Source organism: Chenopodium album, chromosome 12 (assembly GCF_948465745.1).
Source record: "Chenopodium album chromosome 12, dcCheAlbu1.1, whole genome shotgun sequence".
Classification (NCBI taxonomy): Eukaryota; Viridiplantae; Streptophyta; class Magnoliopsida; order Caryophyllales; family Amaranthaceae; genus Chenopodium; species Chenopodium album.
Genome location: NC_137845.1, coordinates 31,548,686 through 31,560,444, shown reverse-complemented (window position 1 = coordinate 31,560,444; position 11,759 = coordinate 31,548,686). Strand labels below are relative to the sequence as shown.

At 36.0% G+C, this 11,759-nt stretch overlaps 1 long non-coding RNA gene across 1 annotated transcript; it reads right to left on the bottom strand.

Moving 5' to 3' along the window:
- Nucleotides 1–207: 207 nt before the first annotated feature.
- Nucleotides 208–1,087, bottom strand: LOC145572307 (uncharacterized). The gene is made up of 2 exons (XR_014096772.1): nucleotides 872–1,087; nucleotides 208–491 (listed from the first exon to the last, which is right to left on the bottom strand). It is a non-coding gene; the product is annotated as an uncharacterized LOC145572307 (long non-coding RNA).
- Nucleotides 1,088–11,759: the final 10,672 nt, after the last annotated feature.

The following is an 11,759-nucleotide window of genomic DNA, read 5'->3' as shown; positions in this document are numbered from 1 at the left end:
TTAAGTTCCGCGATTGGAACCTACTACTATTCACCCCCCCTCTCGTAGTAGTTCATCTAAACTAACACTTATAATAGGCGTTATGTATTCACATGAAAAGAGAACGCCCATCTTAGATGACTATTCTCTTTTACTTTATTTTATAATAAAAAAAATTATTATTATTTTTCTCCAATTTTTTCAATGGCATCAAGTAAAGAAATAAAATAATGTCAAAAATATACTAGCTAGTGTTCATTGAATTGATATTATTCCAATAAAAAAAATTCATGCAAAGAATTAATCGAACTAATTGAAAGACTTGGAGCATGTTTACAAGGTATTTCACTTTAGATACAAAAAAGTATAAATAAAAATGATCAATATTACTCTCCAATCATAACTGCGTAGTATATGGGTGTTTTGTCTACTAGCTAATCAATTTATGATGACGAAAATGAAGTCTCGGATCATTGAATGCTTGAATGTAGCATCATTCCTAGAAATTTAACCTGTAGAAGAAAATTCAGCAATGTCAGAGTATATACAATTAATCCAAGCAAACAAGATGGCGAGAAAGTCGAAGATTCTTATAATCTAATATCCCTAACTAGAGCAGCGAGGGCCTCGACAATATTGGCGCATAATTTCAAGATTCTTATAATATAATATCCCTTATAAATACAAAATTTCAAAATCAAATTCAAAACCCACAAATTCCATCAACTAATCTCATAAAAATCATATAATATAACACAATCACAAGACAATTCTAGTGATTTGAACATCACCAAAAAGCACAATTCCTTGAATTTTGAATGTACAAGCGCAGATCTACAAAATTTCCATTATAAAAAACCCAAAACAAAAATCATTAAAGGGAAATAAATACCTGAACACCCGCACGAGAAGAACGAGAGATGGGTTGGGAGTTTCCATATGTCAAATTTGAAAAGACTTGAGGATGAATAGAAAAGGCAGTGGATGAATTTCCACTAAAGAGGAGGGCAGTTGAATGAAAATATGGGGAAAATAGAGAAGAGGTAGAACGGCGGTAGAAGGGAAAAAAAAGAGGGTTAGGTTTTGAGTATGTGGAGAGTGGATGAAATAAAAATAAATAACTATATCGTAAATCAAATAGAACTATTATCAACTACAGTGTTCTGTGTTGTAAAGCCATATATTTCAATTTTTATTATTATTATGGTAAAATCAAATAGAACTATCAACAAAGAGGGGCGTTCTATTTTATTAAACTTACGAAACTGTCCTCTAACATAGGCGTTCTATGTAACTCTAGAGAACGCTTATCCAACTTGACAGTTATGTATTACATGTTACTTTTTCCACTTTTTGTGGTAGTGTGATTTCTGAGGGTTTGGTCCCAAATTCCTATTTCAATTATTTAATTTAATTGTTTGATTTTATTATTTTCCTTGAAGTTACTAACATGTGTATTTTGTTATTAGAAAGAGATACGAGGCATCCAAGTAGGTACTTTTAATTATTTTATTGTTCTTTTGATATAGAAATAATGCTTAGAGTATTTTATTGATTCCTAGTATCATGTTTAGGGTTAACTAAGATTTCTAATATTATGTATGTTTATGATGCTTCCTATTTCTTTCCTTCTATCATGTTAGTATCATGTTAGGGTTAAAGCTTTGATCTTTAATGTTTAGTGACATGCTAGGGTTTGTTATTAATCTTGTTAGTATCATGCGTAGGATTTTCCTATTAATATTATGCTTTATTGAGAATATTACTATGATGATTGTTGTTATTGTCATGTTGCTTGATATTATTATTGTTATTGCTTGATCACGCCCTCTCTTGTAGGATTAAAGGGAATTTTTACTTGTAATCACGCTTAATAAGATAATTAATAATCTTGTTTAGGCTAATATGATTATAATTCAAGTGATCACCAATAATAGATTTGTTGTGCATTAATATTCAACCAACATAGATTAAACAGGTTTAGGGTTAATTTACTGGTTGTATGTTAGTCAGAAAGCGCCCATGAATTCAAGAAGAATAAAGTAGAGGCCTATTTAGGGCAGGTTCAATCTATTTTAGGTTGGATTTGTACCTTCATCCCCAAACTTCCAGTCATGGTTCCAGACCTATTGGAGTTAACGATCTCCTTGATCGTTAAGGGGTGTAACCTTCACCCTGTGAACGGTTTACAAGTTCCTAAAACTTGTTGGCGACTCTTTTACTCTAGCTTCCTTCCCTTTGGACGCCACCATGCTTAAGTGTATAATCACAGTGGGGCTCAAGTGTGAGATGCTTGAAATATTCCCTATAGTTTTTTTGTGACTCATCTGGGGAGGATTTCTATTTTAATTCCTAAAATTTATTTTAGCAATGATTTAGAATGAGTGGATGAGACTCGAAAAGTTCTAAGTATTTCACGTGCGTAATTTTGATTAACATTGTGGCATATGCATAAAAAGGTCCACATTAGAAAGACCATCTGAAATGCGTCAAAAACATAGGATTTTTACACGTAGGAAATTAGGGAAATATCTTTCACAACTAAAATCGAAATAATGCTACGAAAAAGCTGGAAAATTCAAGAACAGAAAGCTGTCGAGGCATGTAGGAATTAGCGCTGTGAAAACAGCGTCATCGCTGAACGATGACCCTGTCGCCTGGCGACAGAAACATCTTCTGGCTACAAACGCTATTTTCTCGCGCTAAATTCTTTCAATACCGAGCCAGAAATCTACCTTCTTGTTTCGACTAGTTTCTAGTACTGTTTGCTCGATTTTACTTCCTAATTGATTTTTTCCCTTTTTTCTGAAACCCATACGTGTTCTACATATGGCCATAACCATCTGGGGATTCATGCTCCATCTACCCAATCGAACTCTCCTGGCAACGAAGGGTACATCCGAGTTTGTTGAATTCACCAAACCGTGGAAGCGAGTTTAACTCGCGGGGTCCCATCCACTCGCGCCAACTCTTCAAAAGGTAAGGCTTCCGCGCGGTGCATCTGGACTCATAACCATGGACCCTCTTTGACTAACCCATATCCTGAACTTTAGAGAACTAGAGCCATGGTTAGGTTGCAAACTCATTGCATCATATCGTGACTATATGACTACTTGTGCATTATTTGTTTGTGCATAACCTATATGTGTTTTCCCCTAACCGTTTTTTTTGCTTGTGAATGAGTTAAATAAATTAATTAATGACTAAAGGACTTTGCTAATTTAATTAATTAATTAACAAATGATTAAAGTCTAATTAAATTGATCAAACTTGACATAGTACGGACTTCAGGCTTGTCCCTTTGAAGTAAAAATATTAGAAACAGTCCCAGACCAATGTTCCCGCAATGGTGCAAAGGTTTGGACTGTAGCGCCACACGCTAGTGATTAGCGCCAGGCGACAATGTTATCATCTGGCGTTGGTCCTTAGCGTCTGGCGATAGTCCTGTTGCTCTGGCGACAGTCCATATTTTTGCTCGAGTCCTCACGGTGAGTCTAAATAATCAGTTTGCTTAATCGGTTTAATCAGTTTATTAATGACAGTAATCATGTTTAGTCCTTAATTAAGTCTATTCACATAGTCTAATCACATGGTCATTACATGAGTCAAACATGTCACCTACACTCACTAGTCTTAGCACGCACTTTGTGAATATATCACCATGACCTTGTCTTGTTCATGCATGAGTCGGTCTTTCCGTCATTTTAGTTGGGGGTACATTCTATTCTTAATTCTTTCATACCTCTCCATCTACATCGTCTTTCCATTCTCCACGTGCTTTCTCCATATCACAACCTTCATTCTTCCTACCTCCTTCCATTTACTGCATGTTGAATAGAGTTTGAGTCAAATAATTAACAAAAAGTATCCATAACTTCCCTTTTCACAGCATTTGGTCAAGGAGAGAAGGGAGATTAATCAAGGACAACACCTTTGTTCAAATACTACTTTTTGATAAACCCATAAGTCGGAAAAGAAAAGCCAAGAAGATAATGGCGTCTCAAGAAGAAGTTAATGAACTCAAGAAGGACGTGGCCAACCTAACTGAATTAATGAAGAGTATAGCTCTTCAAGTCAATAACCCTGTGAGGCAACAACAAAGGGAGCTCATGCGAGAAAGCTTGAGCAAAATATCCAATGACTATAGATTCCAGGGCATTAGCTTACAAGGGGTCTCAGTGCACAAGGAACTTCTTCCGCAGAAGTTCAATGCTAGTGACATCCCTAGGTTCAAGGCAACAAATAATCCTTACTTCCACTTAAGAGCGTTCGAGACAATAATGAACATTAAGGGGATAGATAAGAAAAATTTTCATACATTGTTTTCTTTATCACTCAAAACCGTTTGTCAACAATGGTTCTTTTCCCTTGACAAAGAGAAAACTTCTATTTGGGATGCCATTGTAAATGCTTTTATTGATAGGTACAAGTGTAATATTCAAGTTGAAACTGATCATAGGGAACTTGAGATACTTAAACAAAAAGAAAATGAAGGTTTTACTTCTTTCTTTAATAAGTGGAGGGAAACCTCTGCTAAGATGATTGAAGTACCTACTGAAAAGGAATTTGTGAGATTGTTCATAAAGAATCTCCAGGAAAAATATTCTAAACATCTCAAGTATTAAAGCAACTTGAATACTTTAAAGGCCGTCTATGACATTGGAATTAATATTGAAGACGACCTTGCGAAACAAAAAGCTATTAACAATAATAACAACAGTGGCTGGAAAGGAAAGAAGAACGACAATCCTTCTTCTTTCGAAAACGCCCACTTTAGTAACAATGATAGTACCTTTGATCTAAATGAAGTCTTAGCCATGGAAAATCAAGGGTCTAAAAAGCAACTAAGGAAAGATTTCACTCCTATTGGGATGAGCTATGATACTGCCTTCGATCGAATCCATGCCAAGGGATTCATTACTCCCATTGGACCTATTCAAGATCCCGCACCTGAGAAGAGATTGCCTAGTTGGAACCCAGATGCACATTGCAAGTACCATCAAGGTAGGTGTCATACTACTGAGAGTTCTTGGAAGCTAAAAGAGGCCATCCAATACTTGATCGATAATAACAAGCTTCCCATACCTCCAGCTGGCAAGAAAAGCGAGTGATGATAAGGCATAAGACAAGAGGCGAGCTTCAATGACAAGATTTCGTGACCTCTTTTTCTATTTCTTTTATTCATCCTTTCCCCAATAAGTCTAGCATAGACACCTTTCATTTTCCTTATATCTTATTTTGTAGGTTTTTTCCCTTTTTACCTTTTAATAAAATGAGCATTTCTTTTCTTGGATATGATTATTGCATTAAAAAAAATATCCATGTCGAACTAAGCACAAGGTATACTTATGATTAGAGGCACCCCTTGTGGCCATATCATATCACTTTCACCCTTTAAATATAAATCCTTTCTTGATAAACCACTTTGAGCCTCGTCTAACGATAGACCTTTCTTTCTTCGACCCACATCTACCTAACCTTGGGATGGGATGGTGTGCAATCTATGCAATTTTTAAAATAATGAAAAGTATACAAAAGGGCAAGTGTTCCAATGTCATTGACATGAACATGTCTTTGATAAGAACACGTCTCAGATTGCGTCTCTTATCGAGTGTTCGGTACCGTGCCTGAGAAACATGAATGACAAGTGAGTGATAGACCGCATGATCGATATTGCCCACGCTTATCAAAAAATGCAAAAGCAAAATAAAAAGAGAGCAAAAAAAACAAAAGAAAGAGAGTTAAAAGGTGAGGAAAGCTCAAGCATAAAAATATGAAGATCTCAAAAACAAGGTTGCACACCTTGGGGGGCTTATCTAGGGTCTTGAGCCTTTATCCCCTTCTTCTTCAACCTATAGCCTAACCACGTTACAACCCTTAAAAGACCTCTTTGAGGTATACACATACTTGTGTGAGGTTCGGCTAGAGCTACGTTCGACCTGATTCCTAACGGATACGTAGGCAACCTCACAATGAGGTGCGGCTGTAATAAAAAAATGCATTCATAATTGATCATATCAAGGAATTTTCAATGCTCATCCCTTTCCATTTAGAATTAGGCTTGGGGGCTTGATCCTTACATCATTAGCTTACCTAGCCTAAGAGTCACCATCATTTGACTCTTCTCGAAATAATATTTTTCCATACCATTAGCCTGTGCAGCCTAACTTTAGTATCACTTTCACACACGTCACAGATACATGACCAAATAATCCACCTCTTAGGAACCTTTTTTCATAAAGTCTTAGCATAAAGTTGAAGCATGCCTTGTCATATCAAAATCACTCATCATTGCATCATTAAGTATGAATTACTTAGCTTCCGTACCTAAGTTACCTAAATACTTTCACTATCGAGTCAATTAGGATAGTCTAGGATGTTACAATCCTTGCACTATGAGATACAACGTGGAAATCTATGAGATACAACGTCGACGCCTACACTTGACTAAGCTCATCCAACATGCACCTTCAAAAACTCCACTTCTTCCTTTTTTGCGTCTTTCTTTTTCGGGAGAAAGTCGATACCCTCCACAAAAATGACAGAAATTTTTGTTTTTCTGCGTTTTCGAGTCGCACATTGAGTCATGAGTCAACACTTTGCACACACGAATCACACAAAGTGAGTCATCATCAAGTCAAGTTTATACTTTGAGTCGAGCCATGACAAGTCATATGTGTTGAAAACACATTAAATATTATGCAATGAATCAAGCAACACTAAGTCTAAGGACAACCCTAAAAAAATTTAAGCAAAGTCCTATAGTCTAAAATATAAATGCAAGTACAAAAGATTTGAAGCAAAAGGACGCAAATGGCTTAGCAAATCAACTAGAGTCGGCCTGATCGAAGTTAGATTGACGATCAGCCTGATTAATTGAGCACATCCGGATTTTGATCAAGCACCTCGTTTGGAATAGTTTTTTGTCATAATGGCGAATTTCCCATGATGAAAGATCTCTACGAAAATTAACTTAGACTCGTTAAAATCTTGAAGGATAGGATTTTCGACTGAGTTTCAAGGCACTATCACTCCCGAAGGACATTCCCGGATTTTTTTAAAAACCGTGAATATAAACGCATTCTTATATGGATCGGTAAATTAAAGATGAGGAGCTTTAATTTGCAAAAGATTTGAGCAGATTTGGTTGAAAGGAAACGACTAAGTTGAAGGTTCGGAGTGAAACCGAGCAACGAACAACAGCAGCAGCAACTGCAGCGCCCGACGACAAGGTTGTCGTCAGGCGCTAAAGCTCGTCTCCTGGCGATAGAGCAAAATACTGGCAACATTATGCACTGGTGCGCGCGGGTGCGGCGATAAGATATATGGCCCCCGTATTAGATTATGCGGACCTCATGCACTAATTTCGGGTTCCTTGGTATGCTAGTTAGCCCCTATAAGCAAATTGACATGATTAGTAGTCAGCTTGATTACAATCGCAGTAAGTGATCGGCCTGATGACAATCATATCAAATGAACAACTTTTGACACCTTTGATTAGTAGTCGGCCCGATTACGGTCTTGATTGATGATCGACCTGATGATGATCAAATTATCGATTGCATATTGATTAAGAAAATTTGAAAACTAATTTGATTAGTGATTGATTGTAATAACAAAAGATTCTCAGGATGGAGATTTCTACAGAGATTAACTTCAAGATCGAAGAATCTTAAGATAAGGTTCTTCCCAAAGCTCGAAAAGTCGATTACTCCTAAAAGTAAAGACAAGAAAATTTGAAAATTCATGATAAAGAATTTTCCATTAGGAGGCTTTAAGATTAAAAGAGTCTCTTGCTTGGATTTGAGAAGGATTCTTTGAGATGAAACAACCTTCGATAGCTTTCACTATGATTGGGGAGGTTATTATTTGATTTGAGAAAAAAACGATTCTAGATGAAGCGGTTTTTTATAGCTTTCTCTAGGATGATGAAAATTATCACCTAGATTTGAGAAGATGGCACGAGATGGGCGGTCTTCGACGACGTTCGCTAAGATTGTGGTGGTTGTCACTTAGATTTCAGAAGATGGCACGAGATGGGCGGTCTTCGACAGCGTTTGCTAAGATTGTGGAGGTTGTCACCTAGATTTGAGAAGAACGGTTCGTGATGAGGCGGTCTTCGACGACGTTCGCTATGATTGGGAAGGTTGTCACCATGATTCAAGAAAATAACTCGAGATATAGCAGTAATGATAGACGGTGTTCCCTAGGATGTGGAAGATTGTCACAGCGGAAATTGAAGGCAGCTGCAAGCGTAGCAGTCTTCAGGCGATATCCCCTGGCTTGAGGAAGATCGTCAAACAAAATCGGTTACTCCAAAGATGTGTGCTCGGCGGTGCAAGATACGCGTTTCTTAACTCTTTTATCTGTTTAAATAACGCTAGTTTTCAGGTATCGGCGTTACAAGAGTGATTTAGGATTGCAAAACGTTCTGAATCATTCTCCGTCCCTATCGCTACTTTGACTTTTCGTTTTTGAAACTTGCGTTTCTCCAAACTCAGTCAAAGTGGGGGCTTCTATAGACACCCAAATGTGTCTCCCCCAAAACCAAACCTAGTGATGAATACCTTTCACGTCATTTAATTATCGAAAAAAGTGAAAGTGTGAAAAGTCTAGTGATGAGGATGTTTTTATTAAAATATTTCTCTTTCAGTTTTCAAAAATATTTCTTCTCTTACTCTATTTATGAAAAATAGTCAGTGCAATTTGTTTTGGTCCATGGTAAGGGTCCAATAATAGTGTAGTTGGATTGGGCTTGAAAAGTGCTTTCCAATGATATATTATAAGCCCAATTCCGATGAATAATGAGGAAGTTATGGATTATATTAAATTGGGCTCGAAATGATTTTTATATGTGGCCCAATGATCTAGAGAAGGGCCTATTAATTATTATACCTAAAGTTATTAGGATTGATTTAATCTTCTAGAATATTTAGAAGGTTCCTTTTTAATTCTAATGAGATTAGGATTAATAATTATATTTTAAAGAGTTTTATTTGAAATAAAATAAGTGTTTTATCACAAAATCTGATTTTAACACGGAATTTGCTTCTTAATCATATTAAGAAGAGGATTCCGTACAAAAGCGCGTTTTATCTTTTAATTAGTGCCAAACGACAAAGTCTGTCGCCTGTCGCTGATGTCTGTCGCCTGGCGACAGATGCTAGTTTTATTCCGTATAGAACTTGAAGTATTTTCTTCGATTCCGTGCTATTTTTCCGATAAATAGGGGTCGTATCTCCTCCGTTTTTATTCATCAACAATCAATAACAATCATTATTCACAACAATCATCTCTCTCTATTCTCTCTCTAAAAGCTAGAAGCTTTCCTTCTCTTTCTAAACCTTCCTTCTCTCAAAAATCCTCATACACAAGTTCTAGGCACACCTAGCCAAGTTCGAGATTGCCTTCACCCTGACGCGAGAGGTTGATAATTTTTGAGGGTTTGGTCCCAAATTCCTATTTTAATTATTTAATTTAATTGTTTGATTTTATTATTTTCCTTGAAGTTACTAACATGTGTATTTTGTTATTAGAAAGAGATACGAGGCATCCAAGTAAGTAGTTTTAATTACTTTATTATTCTTTTTTATATAGAAATAATGCTTAGAGTATTTTGTTGATTCCTAGTATCATGTTTAGGGTTAACTAAGATTTCTAATATCATGTATGTTTATAATGCTTCCTATTTCTTTCCTTATATCATGTTAGTATCATGTTATGGTTTCTTTGATCTTTAATGTTTAATGACATGCTAGGGTTTGTTATTAATCTTGTTAGTATCATGCCTATGATCTTGCTATTAATATTATGCTTTATTGAGAATATTATTATGATGATTGTTGTTATTGTCATGTTGCTTGATATTATTATTGTTATTGCTTGATCACGCCCTCTCTTGCAGATATAAAGGGAATTTGTACTTGTAATCACGCTTACTAAGATAATTAATAATTTTGTTTATGCTAATATGATTATAATTCAAGTGATCGCCAATAATAGATTTGTTGTGCATTAATATTCAACCAACATAGATTAAACAGGTTTAGGGTTAATTTACTGGTTGTATGTTAGTCAGATAGCGCACATGAATACGAGAAGAATAAAGTAGAGGCCTATTTAGGGCAGGTTCAATCTCTTTTAGGTTGGATTTTTACCTTCATCCCTGAACTTTCAGTCATGGTTCAATACCTATTGGAGTTAACGATCTCTTAGATCTTTAAGGGGTGTAACCTTCATCCTGTGAACGGTTTACAAGTTCCTAAAACTTGTTGGCGACTCTTTTACTCTAGCTTCCTTCCCTTTGGACGCCACCATGCTTAAGTGTATGATAACAGTGGGGCTCTAGTGTGGGATGCTTGAAATATTCCCTACATGGAGATGCCTCTCATTTGGTTGTAAATGGCCTCGAAATGTTGATCATACATCCCCTCCATTCGAACTTGCATGCCCACCATTTGGGCACTTGTAGACACCTGATTGTGTCTTCCCAAAAACCAAACCCAGTGATGAATATCTTTCACATCATTATCGAACAAGGTGAAATGTGAAAAGTCTTGTGGTGCGGTCGTTTTAATAAAAATACTTCTTTCTGTTTTCGAAAATATTTCTTTTTCATACTCTATTTTATGGAAAATGTTCAGTCCATTTTAGTTTGGTCCATGATGAGGGTCCAATGATAGTGTCCATGATGAGGGTCCAGTCCAACGATATATTATAAGCCCAATTCCGATGAATAATGAGACAGTTATGGCCAAAATACTAAATTGGGCCCAAAATGATTTTTATATGGCCCAATGATTAAGTGGAGGGCCCATGAATTAAAATTCCTAAAGTCATTACGATTGATTTTAATTTTCTAGAATAATTTAGAAGGTTATCTTAAATTCTAGTGGAATTAGGATTAGTGATTATATCTTTTAGAAAATAAGAATTTTATTTGGAATAAAACAAGTATTTTAAAAGATTAAATCTGATTTTAAAAGATAAGTACGGACGTTAATTAGTCTAATTTGATTAGATTAAGGACTCTGTACGGCTTTGAGTTAGCGCGTTAACCATCGCGAGACGATAGAGCCATCACGTCGCGATGGAGCTGTCGCGCCGCGATGGCACCATCGCGTCGTGATGGACCCTGTCGCGCCGCGATAGGAGTAGTTTTACTCCGAATCGAATTTGATCATTTTCTGATCGTTTCAGGACCTTTTTCCTTATAAATAGGGTCGTATTTCCCCGTTTTTATTCATTAACAATCATAAACAATCATCTAATTCTCTTCGTTCTCTTGAACAATAGCTTATTCTCTCTCCCTCTTTCTAGCCTAGCCTTTTCAAACACCACACAATATTCCGCATTCACGAGTTCTAGACACACCTAGCCAAGCTCGAAGTTGCCTTCACCCAAGACGTGAAAGGTTGATAATTTTTTAGGGTTTGGTCACAAATCCCTATTTCAATTATTTAAATTAATTGTTTGATTTAATATTTTCATTGAAGTTACTAACGCGTGTATTGTTTTGATAGAAAGAGATACGAGGCAACAAAGTTGTGCTACTGCTATATTTCTATAGAAATCATGCTTAGATTATCTTAATTACTAGTATCATGTTAGGATGTTATTTATTGCTTTTTAGTATCATGCTTAGGTTGCTTCCTATTTTCTTCTATCATGTTAATATCATGTTAGGGTTAAAGCTTTGATCTTTATTGTTTAGTGACATGCTAGGATTTGTTATTAATCATGTTAGTATCATGCTTAGGATCTTGCTAATATTATTATGC